Here is a 12,463-nt window from a genome sequence, read left to right as displayed (position 1 = left end):
GAGACGATATTGTAATCGTCGTCCTTCCCTGCAAACAATTTATATATATATTTTTTTTTATATAACCCTTCCGTAGGGTTTAAAATTAAAATAAATTGTCCAAAGTCCAGTCCAATGAAAAGAAATACAAAAAATAATAATAATAATTACAAAAAATAAAATAAAATGGAAAGTCTCTTAAAAAAAATAAAAATAAATAAATCTCTCTCTCTTTTCTTTTTCTCTCTCTTTTTTCTTTATTTTTTTTGGTTTGTCTTTGTCCTTCTCTTTTAGCTTTAAGCTTTGATTCCAATGTCTTTAGTATCCAACTTCAAACCTGTAATACAAAGACACAACCAAAGAGACGTAAAAAGAACAAATGGAATAATAAAAACCTAAAAATTCTACCTAAGCACAAATCCGCGTCGGCGGCGCCATTTTGATTAAAGTTTTTGAGAGTCGTTGTTGTAGTAAATAGGATTCGAACTCAAAGATTTGTGAAGATTAAATTTAAAGGTTTAATAAAATTATATACAAAAAAAAATATTAACAATGGCGAGAGGTACTGGGACTAAGAATTTCACCAAATTCCATTCATGTGATTCAAATAATAATTCCATGCAATTATAGCTCAAATATTAAAAATATGGACTCTTATTCTTTGCCAATATAGATTCTCAAAATATTAGTTATAAATCGTAAGCATGGAACATCAAACATTTAAGCAAGCATGACCCATCAAATAAAATGATAACTAATTAATTCGAACCATAAATCAATTAAAAACAAGTGCAAAAGTCATAAAAAGAATTATTAAAATTACCACATGCGTGAAATAGGGCTCCATCCGTCGTCCTAGTGTTGGGATTTAGCTTCTCATATTAATCACTTGCTCAAAATACATGTTTGTTGCTCAAAAGTTGATTAAATGATAAAAATGAGTAAAACAGTGAATGTACGACCCACAGAAGGCGTCACAAAAAGAACGATAAGAGACAGGTGCTGCTGATGTTGAGACTTCACTGCGACCCTCCAGTGTGCGTCTTAGACACTGTTGATTAACGATTGTCTACGCCAGTTCGTTCTTCGTGTTCTTGGTGTTCTTCATCATCAGCAGCAGCAGAAACAGAGTTTGATCAACTCGTGATTTCTTGCTCCTGAGCTATCCTCTCGACCTCCAACTCCTGACACCCCCTCTAGGACTCCCAGGGAACCTATTTAAACCAAAAACACGCGTTGAATCTCCTCCATTAATCCCAAATAATCTTCTTTTACTCGGGATATTTTCTTTCCTTTTTCAAAGAAATACGGGATTTTCTTTCATTTAATTCCTCTTTCGCACTTCTGTTGATGTGGAACACACTCCAAACAAGTTTCTACAGCATCCCAACTCCATCCAAACACGTACAAACACGCTGAATCCCGTGAACAACTCTTCCCTGCACGTATTCCCCTTTTTCCAGCTCGTGGATTGCCTAGCCAATTCAAGCCAATTATGGTCGAACCAAACACCCATACCATCTTTATTATGATATATCACATCTTTCCACAAAGTTTGAGCGATTTAATCGCACAAAATCACGTCCAAATGCAATCGAGAAAATCTGCCAGTGAAGAGCAAATATTTTCCCGCCAAAATATTTTTTTGAATTTGTGAAGAAGGTTACCCCTTATCCAGTGGTCGCCCCCTTATCCGTTGCTGGAGTCCGAATAACACATGTCCCTTGGGGTGCCTTTAGTAATTTTTTTGGGTTCCTCCGGTGCATTTCTGGGGTGTCTTTAGTACTCTATCCTAGGGTTTAAAACACCACTTTTCGAGCCAATTTCGCCGCAAGAGCTTATTTTGCCAAAAACATCTACAAAAACATAAAATAACACAATAAGTATTTAATCGAGTCTAACAATACAGAATATTGAGAACAAAATATACACATAAATGCGTCTATCACCGGCCTCATTTCCCATCGACCAATCAGGTCGCTCTAAAGCCGTCACACTCACACCAGAAGTGTAGCCACGCCCATGCTTGGCTGGCCCCTCTCCTTCCTACCGACCAATCAGGTCACTTTAAAATGCGCCACAAGCATTAGAGATGTGGCCGCGCCTTATGTTTGGACAACCCCTGCTCTTGACCAATCAAGTAGCTCTAACCTCGCCAACATACATTAAAGGCCAAACGCGCCCTGTCGCGCCACCATACTAACTGGCAAGCCAAACGTGCCCTGCCACAACAACATATTAATCAGCGTGCCAACATTCCACTCTGCCGCAGTAACATGCCACGAGCCACTTTAACCTTGGCACGCCGCCAAGCCCTAATTTTGGCCACGCCTCCAAATCCTATCCTTGGCCACGCCGCTAAGCCCTAATTTTTGCCACGACGCCAAATCCCATCCTTGGCCATGCCGCCAAGCCCCAGTTTTGTCCACGATGCCAAATCCTAGCCTTGGCCACGCCGCCAAGTCCTAATTTTGGCCACGCCGCCAAATCCTAGCCCTGGCCACGCTGCCAAACCCTAATTTTGGCCACGACGTTAAATCCTAGCCTTGGTCGCGCCGCAAAGCCCTAATTTTGGCCACGTCGCCAAATCCTAGACTTGGCCACGCCGCCAAGCCCTAATTTTATCCACGACGCCAAATCCGAGCCTTGTCCACGCCGCCAAGCCCTAATTTTGGCCACGCCTCCAAGACCTAACTTTGGCCACGGCGCCAAATCCTATCCTTGGCCACGCCTCCAAGCCCTAACTTTGGCCACGCCGCCAAATCCTAGCCTTGGCCACGCCGCCAATCCCTAACTTTGGCCACGACGCCAAATCCCAGCCTTGGCCATGCCGCCGTGCCATGGCTATGCCAGGCGCCACTATGCTAACGGCGCCACTTTGCTATACAACGATATATGGCCATAATCAATGGCCATCCTTCCTGATGAGATGCAATCTCAGCCATCCAAGTTCGCCACCGAACTGACAGACTCGTGGCGAGTTTCAGGCGACCAACTGCCTAAATCTAGTGGCCATGGCTAAGCCAGGCGCAACTTGCATCAATGTGCCACTGGCATGCACGAGCCATGCCAAAACACCACTGCACCATTATCAGGCGCCAATACAAGGTATCCATAATCAACGGCTAACCTCCTTCATGAGATGCGATCTCAACTACCGAACTGAAAAACTTGTGGCAGGTTTTAGGCGACCAGCCAAAATGAGCCTAATAGCCTTACATGCTATTTCCCTGCGGTAAGTCCCTTGACTTTGGCTTTCCACACGTAGAAAAGTGCTACATGTTTTCCACGAAAATACTCGAGACATCAAACATGTCACAAACTGGGGGATGCTCATCAGGGTATTGGTCTGGCGGTTTACAACATGCGGCGTGCATTGCGCCCGCTACAAGAAAGTGTCATGAAGTGGGACAATTAGTGGTGGTGAAAATAAACGGTGTAAACAATTAATTTCCTTCATCATGGAAGTATAATGTCTGACGGTTACACGAATTCACTTCCTTCATCATGGAAACATAGCGTCTGATGGTTACACGTTACTCTATTCTTCCACCGCTCAATCGTTTCCACTTCCTACGAGACTAGGGTACGTTTCAATATGACTTGTATAAATAGGCTTCACCTATTTTTACCAAACAACCATTTTTGGTCGACAACAATGCAGTATCTAGAAATCACCTGGTAGCTTTCCACTCTGCTAGCCAGTTCTACTTTAAGATACAAGTCATAAATAACCACACCTTCAGAATAAACTATTCTGGTCTCAACACTCTCTTCGCTTCTCTCCCTAAGACCAATCCTTCTCCTTCACTTTGTGACTGGAGCAATCCTGGAACGGTCATTTCTTGGTTTAGGCCAGGATTGTACAGATTGATCTCTCGAATTAAAAGTACTCCCGTGTAGTGCATTGCTTAGGGTTTAGATTCGTTTCTCATCTACACACCCGAAATTACCAAAATCAGCAGAAACGGTTTTCACCCACAAATAATTAGCAATGTGATGAAGAATGCTATTATACCATTTATCATGAGGGAGGTTCAGAATAACCACCCACCAAGATTCACATGTCATATCTACCAACGTTTGATGAATACTTGGATGATATAGTTTGAGGAGTAGAAGAAACTTTCTGAACTTTGCTGGCGAGGATTACTTTGCACGTTGAGCGTCTCCACTTGATTCAAAACCAAGAAAAACTCTATTTTCTTCTTGAGGTCTGCCTATTAGATGAGCATCAGGTTCATAATTTAGCTGCTTAGCTCTCTTCTGATCGCTTCAACTCTAAAAAAAATCGAGAATAGATTTTCCCAATGATGAGATGTTTTCTGTTATCTTTACTCATTTCTCTATCTTCTGCTGTGATGACGAGTGGTTCATCAAGGGTTATCAAAGCTTTTTGTGTCTTTTTCCATTTTTGTTTGAAAGGGACCTTTGCTTCACAGATTATGCCATAAAGTTTTTAATTTGTATTCAAAAAATCTTGAGTACCATACAATGACTTCAAAAAGGATAAGTCTTTTACTTCTCCAGTTCTCGAGTTTAACTAAAACTGGACAGAATAAGTAGGAGGCAGTGAAGAAGAAGAATAGTAAAACATACTGAATATTCTTCATTTCAAGTGAAATTATTGACACTAAACAGTGAAATGGCTCCAAGGGAGGGTTGATAGACACATTTTTGTGTCTGATATAATCTCAATTGTATATATTATTAGTGCTCGATTTTGTATTTATTTTGGCTTTTTATGTCTTTGTAGGTGTTTTTGGAAAAATAAGATTTTGCGGCGAAATTGGCTCGAAAAGTGTTTTTTGCGTTCATGGGAGGACATTTGCTATTCGGACCCTCACTTTGGATAAGGGGTAACCTAATTACTAAGGGGCATCCCATTTTCAGGCAGCTGCTAATCGCACCCCTACTCTGGATAGGGGGCGACCATTTCTACATTTGAATTATAAGTTTTGGCGGGAAGTATCTTGGAAGTGAAGAACAGATTAGGGTTCTTGATTTGGAGGAGTTTGAGGTCGATTAAACCTCTGATTTTCATAGGGTAGACTCCTTATGGGTCTAGGAATCTGATATGGGTGTTGAAATCGATTATACTGGGCTCAATCGACGGATTTTTATCACAACAGAAATATATGGTCACGTGTGTTACCTGTTTTAGGAAATTTTAGAGAGATTAAAGTGCTATGAACCTTCCCAAAGATTTGTATCTATCTAAGGAAGAGTTTAGAATAAAAAGGAAAGCTCAGAAACGCGTAGAAATTCTAAAACAAGAAATTTCCGCAACTTTGTCGTGAAGAGAGGGGAAGAGATTTTGGAATATTTGGGAGAGACTTAATCGGTATTTTTGATATAAATAGATTGTTTGGGTCATGTAGAAGGGGTGTCGAGAGTTTGGGGACCTGAGGAGAGCCAGAGAAGAAGAAATCAGAGTTTTATCAAACTCTGTTTCTGCTGCTGAAGAGGAAGAACACGAAGAACATTGACGCACAATCAACTGTCGCAGAAAACTATCGTTGTTTCACAGCAGAACCCATGTGTCTTTCATCACAGCAATTGCATTATGTCTTTAGCTACTATTTCTCCCTGTAACAGTGATTCTGCAACACCAACAAACTGTTGTGAATCGTCTGTATTATCACTTTTCATCTTTTTAATCATCTTTTGAGCCATTAACAAATATTTTGAGATCATGATTAATATGAGGAGCTAAACCCCATTGCTGAGGCGATAGAGGAAGCTATTTTTCCAACAAAAAGTGGTATATTCTTATTTATTTATTGCAATTATTTTTATGATTGTTTTGCCTTGAGTGAAAATTGTTTGAATGTTTCTTGTTAAGCAATTGTTATTTCTTTTGATAGAGCATGCTTGGACCTAGGTTTTTGATGTTCTATGCTTCGGATTTACACTTGTTATTTTGAGAATCTACTTGTTGCAATAGTTTAGAATCAAATTGAACGAAAAAAATTGCATGAATATAAATATTGGATTAAATCACTTTGAATTTGGAAAATAGTGGAATCTTAGCCTCAATTTTCTTTTAATATTGATATCATCTTTGTTTGAGTTTGCTATAATTTTTATTGTGTTTTCTATTTTAGCTTTGAATTTAAGTCCAAAAAAATCCTTCACAAGTCTGAGAAACGACACTCTTTTTACCACTATATATAAATCACATCAATTTTTATTGTGTTAGTAATAACATGATAGTTTCACCATATCTCGTTGGGTCCTTTTCACTTCTGTTTTTATTTTATTTTGTTTTTAAACTATGTTTCTCTAAGTGATTAGGTGGGGCTCACGATTCAAGTTGTTACCAATGCTAGGGTGAATTAGAGTAATTGAGATACAAAAAAAAGGAAAAAAAACTGTATTAGGGTTTATTATTTTTGTAATTTTTCTTTACTTTTTTGGACTTTTGGACTTTTGGACTTTGGGACATTATTTTTTTTATTACCCTACGGAAGGGTACTTTAAATATAAACTGTTTGCAGAGAAGGATGACAATTACGATATTGTCTCTGCATCTTGGGTTCGTACACTAGACATCGGAGTCAGTGGCCCGAGTCGAATACAACCGATTCATCCCCCGTCTGGAACGGGAGGTAAGATTCTAAACACTCGTGAATCCCCTGTCAACGAGTTAATGGACTCCTTCGTATGCATATATGTTGAAGACTGAATACGGACATTTATTTTTCTAATAAAGGGCAAGGCCTGGCCATACAAGATAAGGGTTCGGATTTCATCATCGTTGTCTTCTTGCCCGCTTTAGGAACACGTAACCTACGCGAACCTAAGACTAAAATTTTGACTATAACGAGACCGATAGGGTAACGAGCTTAACAGGAAAGTCATTCATTAAATCTTGGTTACTCTTTTAAGCATACTTCGAAGTTCTTGACGGTTTCTGTAAGTTGAATACGTGATTGCGACGCCTTGTAATACCGGTGAGGCCTTGGGTATCAAAGCTCCACCGAGCTTCCCTCGCCTTTATTCAACTTACGTTAACTCGGATTGATTCCAGAGGGGTTTGCTTAAATTGTAACGAATTCCCCTTCGAAGGATTAGAAGCTGGTCTAGAAACAATCTAAGTGGAGCCATCATGCTTTTTGTTTGCTAGAAATCAATAGGTTTGATTTGGTTGAGTCGGCCTTGATATGTGTTTGCTTACCCTTCCAATTTAGAAAATTCTATTGTATGCCTGAACGTAAAAGAGACGCACTAGGTAGATTTGTTAAAGAGAAACCTAGTAGTTCGAAGCATCTCGATTGCCTTAATATAGAGAGTCCGACTTTTGAAGAGTCTATTTTTGAACGTCCTTTGACTGAGGAGAGAATCCATGTTGCTCCGATAGCGCCAGAAATGGCAACTTTGAAAGCTTTTTTGAATCCAACTAGGACTACTCGTCCCTCATATATCAGGTTAGCTGAGACGGAAGCAACTTATGAACTTAAACCTGGGACCTTACAACTGCTCCCAATCTTTTTAGAGAAAGAAAATGAAAACCTATATTTCCATGTTAGGGACTTTGAGGAAATTTTTAGTACCCTCGGGATTAGAAACTTAGATGATGATGCTTTGAAACTTAGGTTATTCCCCTTTTCCCTAAAAGATAAAGCTAAATCGTGGCTATATAGTTTGGCTTCCGGGTCAATCGAAACGTATGAACAACTTACATCTGCCTTTTTGAACAAGTTTTTCCCTAGGCACAAAACATCGTCTATTAGGACGCAAATCTGCACGTTTTCTCAACATGAGGGAGAAACTTTGTATAGGTATTTGGAAAGGTTCAATGATTTATTAGCCCAATGTCCTCATCATGGTTTAGAGAAGGTTAGGTTAGTTCAGATCCTTTATGAGGGTTTAGATTATCCCACCACAACCTCAGTAGAATCTATGTGTACTGGTGGATTTGAGAACCAAACAGTTGATGACGCGATTACATATTTGCATGAAGTCGCCGAAAAGACCCAACAATGGGAAAGTAGTAGGGGACCCCAGAAAAGAATTCTTCTTAGCAGAGGAAACGTTAATAGGGTAGAAGGAGGCTATGAATCAGATGCCAAAATTGATGCTATAGCGAAAAGGTTAGAAGCTTTAGAAGTGGGTAACACTAGTGGTAGATTGGAGCCTCTTTGGGAAGGCCAGAATACTGAAGAGCAAGCCAATGCTCTATATAATAACACTAGGTTTGATAATCGTCAGAAGTTTGACCCATATTCAGAAACCTATAATCCTGGTTGGAGGAACCATCCGAACTTTTCATGGTCTAAGGGCCAGAGTCAGGGTCAGTCTAATAATTCTAATGCTCCCCCAGGTTTTGGTACACTAGGAATACATCAGGCCCAAAAAATAAAACGACTAGCTTATAGGAATCTATTAAGATGTTAGCAAAAACTCAGGAAATGTTAGCACAAAGCCATGTTATTTTTCAACAGGAAACCAAGCAGAATTTTCAAACTAATGCTCAGAGCCTTGCAAAATTAGAACTTCAAGTCGGCCAAATAGCAAAGACCTTAAGTGAGAGAGATAATGGTAAGTTTCCTAGTCAAACATAACCCAACCCTAGAGGAGTTCATGAATTAGGTGCAAAACCATCGAATCAATTGAATGATGTTAGAACCCTTAGAAGTGGTAGAGTTGTAGACAATAAGGTAACCATGCCCAATAGTTAACATATTGTATTTCATCCCTCAGGATCTCACCTCTCAGGACCAGTAGCTGAAAAGACTGATAAAGTTTCTGATGATGTGAATTCAGTTCCTGAAAGGTCTGATTTTATGCCTAGAGCCCCATTTCCTCAGCTATTAGTACCAACAAAGAAGGAATCGAACTTTAATGACATAATGGAGGTTTTTAAGCAAGTTACCATAAACCTTCCCTTATTAGATGCAATTAGGAAAATTCCTGCTTATGCAAAGTTCCTTAAGGATATGTGTACGCGAAAGCGAAAACTTAGCGTCCATAAGAAAGCCTTTTTAGCTAGTCACGTAAGTTCAATCATTCAGAACACCACAACTCCAAAGTACAAAGACCCAGGTTCTCCTACCATTGCTTGCACAATAGGTAACTTCCGGGTAGAAAAAGCTTTACTTGACTTAGGAGCCAGTGTGAACTTACTGCCATTCCATGTATACTTACAGCTAGGACTTGGTGAAATGAAACCTACTCAGATGACACTGCAGTTAGCTGATAGGTCTGTTAAAATCCCTCGAGATGTTATCGAGGATGTTCTTATTGAGGTCGACAAGTTTATTTATCCAGTGGATTTCGTGGTCCTAGATACCCAACCTGTCCCTGACCCAGAGAACCAGATACCTGTGATTTTAGGTAGCACATTTTTAGCTACGTCTAATGCGATCATTAACTGTCGAAATGGTGTGATGAGTTTATATTTTGGTAATATGACTATGGAGATGAACATTTTTAATGTCAGTAAGCAACCTCATGAGATAGATGACACATGTGTTGAAGAGGTGAACATGATAGAAGCCTTAGTTCAGGAGTCATTACCAAACATTTTGTCTGAAGACCCATTAGAAAGTTGTTTATCCCATTTTGGTTTAAATTTTGACGACAATAGCACTATTGAACAGGTGAATGCTCTATTAGATTCTACCCCTGTGTTAGACACTGATAGATGGAAAGATAGGTTCGAACCGTTACCAGTTTCTGAGACTACCCTAATTCCTTCTTTAGAAGAGCCCCCAAAGTTGGACCTTAAACCACTACCCGATACTCTAAAGTATGTGTCTTTAGGCCCATCTGATACTTTACCTGTGATTGTAGCTTCCGATTTGGATAGTGATCAGGAAAGTAGGATAGTAAATGTACTTCAAGACAATAAGGAAGCTTTAGGGTGGACTATAGCGACATTAAGGGTATAAGTCCTATCGTGTGTATGCATCAGATTCATTTAGAGGAAGACTCCAAACCTTCTAGGGAGATGCAACGTTGACTGAACCCTAACATGAAAGAGGTAGTTCGAAAAGAGGTGCTTAAGTTGTTAGATGCGGGTATTATTTACCCAATTTCAGACAGTAAGTGGGTCAGCCCTGTTCAGGTTGTCCCCAAGAAATCAGGTATCACTGTAGTCCAGAATGATAATAATGAATTAATCCCAACCCGAGTGACCACGGGATGGCGTGTGTGTATTGACTATAGGAAATTGAACAAGGTCACAAGGAAGGATCACTTTCCCCTTCCTTTCATCGACCAAATGCTAGAGCGATTAGCTGGACATAGTCACTATTGCTTCTTAGATGGCTACTCCGGTTATAATCAGATCGTTATTGCCCCAGAAGACCAAGAGAAAACCACTTTTACCTGTCCCTTTGGTACCTTTGCATATAGACGCATGCCTTTCGGGCTATGTAATTCCCCTGCAACTTTTCAGCGTTGTATTATGAGCATATTTTCTGATATGGTAGAACGGTTCTTAGAGGTCTTTATGGATGATTTTTCAGTGTTTGGTTCATATTTCGATGAGTGCTTGCATCATTTGACATTAGTGTTGACTAGGTGTAAGGAAAAGAATTTAGTGCTTAATTGGGAAAAATGCCATTTCACGGTTGAATCAGGAATTGTCTTAGGGAACATCGTTTCTTCAAAGGGTATAGAGGTAGACAAAGCCAAAGTTGACCTTATTAAGACATTACAGGTCCCAAAAACCGTAAAAGATACTAGGTCATTCTTAGGGCATGCAGGTTTTTACCGTCGATTCATTAAGGAATTTAGCTTGATTTCTAGACCTCTTTGCAATTTGCTTGCAAAAGATGTTAAGTTTATCTTTGATGATGCTTGTTTAGACGCTTTTGAGAAGCTTAAAACTTTACTCACTACTACCACGATAGTCCAGGCACCTAACTGGAACCTACACTTTGAAATTATGTGTGATGCTTCATATTATGCTATAGGCGTTGTGCTAGGTCAGCAAGAGAACAAATTACTCCATGTGATTTACTATGCTAGCAAAACTCTGAATGATTCCCAAATGAACTATACAACTACCGAGAAGGAATTGCTAGCCATCGTGTTTGGCTTGGATAAGTTTAGATCCTATTTATTAGGTTCTAAGATCGTAATCTATACTGATCATGCTGCTTTGAAATACCTTTTGTCTAAGAAGGATACCAAACCTAGATTGATTAGATGGATCCTTTTGTTACAAGAATTTTGTCCAGACATTAGAGACAAAAAGGGTGCAGAGAATGTGGTAGAAGACCACTTGTCTAGGCTAGTTGTTAGTTCCCCTAATAATTCCCTTCCTATAAGGGACAGTTTTCCTGATGAAAAATTGTTCTTTTTTTTCCCAATCACCTTGGTATGCAAATATAGTGAATTATCTTGTTACTGGTCGAATGCCTCAACATTGGGGTAAGCAAGATCGTTCTAGGTTTTTAGCCGAGGTTAAGCATTTCTTTTGGGACGATCCTTATCTGTTTAAGTATTGGCCGGACCAGATTATTAGGAGATGTGTATCTGAGAGTGACCAGTCTAGTATTATCTCCTTTTGTCATGAACATGCATGTGGGGGTAATTTAGTGCTAAGAAGACTGCTGCTAAAATTTTGCAGTGTGGATTTTACTGGCCTTCTTTGTTTAAAGATTCTCATAGTCATTGTGTTTCTTGTGAGCGTTGCCAGAAGTTAGGAACCATTTCACGTAGAAATATGATGCCTTTGAACCCTATTTTAGTGATTGAGGTCTTTGATGTGTGGGGAATTGATTTTATGGGTCCATTTTCTATTTCGTTTGGTTATCTTTACATACTTGTCGTTGTAGACTATGTATCTAAGTGGGTTGACGCGGTTCCGTGTAAAATGAATGACCACAGGGTCGTAGTCCAGTTTTTAAAAGAGAATATATTTACACGTTTTGGTACGCCGCGATTTATAATTAGTGATGGAGGTTCACACTTTTGTAATAGACCGTTTTCTCTTTTAATGAAACAATATGGTATTACCCATAAAGTAGCAACCCCATATCACCCTCAGACTAGTGGTCAGGTAGAGGTTTCCAATAGGGAAATTAAACGTATTCTAGAGAAAACAGTTAATCCAAATAGGAAAGACTGGTCGTCCAGGCTTATTGATGCCTTATGGACTTACCGTACTGCGTTTAAGACACCTATTGGAATGTCACCTTATCGTTTAGTATTGGAAAGGCATGTTACCTTCCTGTTGAGTTAGAGCATCGAGCCTATTGGGCTATTAAGAACTTAAACTTTTCACTTGACAAGGCAAGAGCTCAAAGAAATCTCCATCTCAATGAGTTGGACGAGATTCGTAGAGATGCATACGATAGTGCTAAGGAGTATAAGAACAAAATGAAACTTGTGCATGATAGGAATATTTTACGAAAGTCATTTTCTCCAGGTCAAAAAGTTCTTCTGTATGACACTCGTTTGCATCTATTCCCCGGGAAGTTGCGCTCTCAGTGGACCGGTCCTTTTGTGGTCCGTACTATTTTTCCTC

General features: G+C 39.5%; 1 pseudogene; it reads right to left on the bottom strand.

The window, feature by feature from the left end:
* Positions 1-7,714: 7,714 nt before the first annotated feature.
* Positions 7,715-7,814, bottom strand: LOC113354645 (annotated as a pseudogene).
* Positions 7,815-12,463: the final 4,649 nt, after the last annotated feature.

Source organism: Papaver somniferum, chromosome 2 (assembly GCF_003573695.1).
Source record: "Papaver somniferum cultivar HN1 chromosome 2, ASM357369v1, whole genome shotgun sequence".
Lineage (NCBI taxonomy): Eukaryota > Viridiplantae > Streptophyta > Magnoliopsida > Ranunculales > Papaveraceae > Papaver > Papaver somniferum.
The sequence above is the reverse complement of the archived record's forward strand: the minus strand, read 5'-3'. Positions and strand labels throughout refer to the sequence as shown.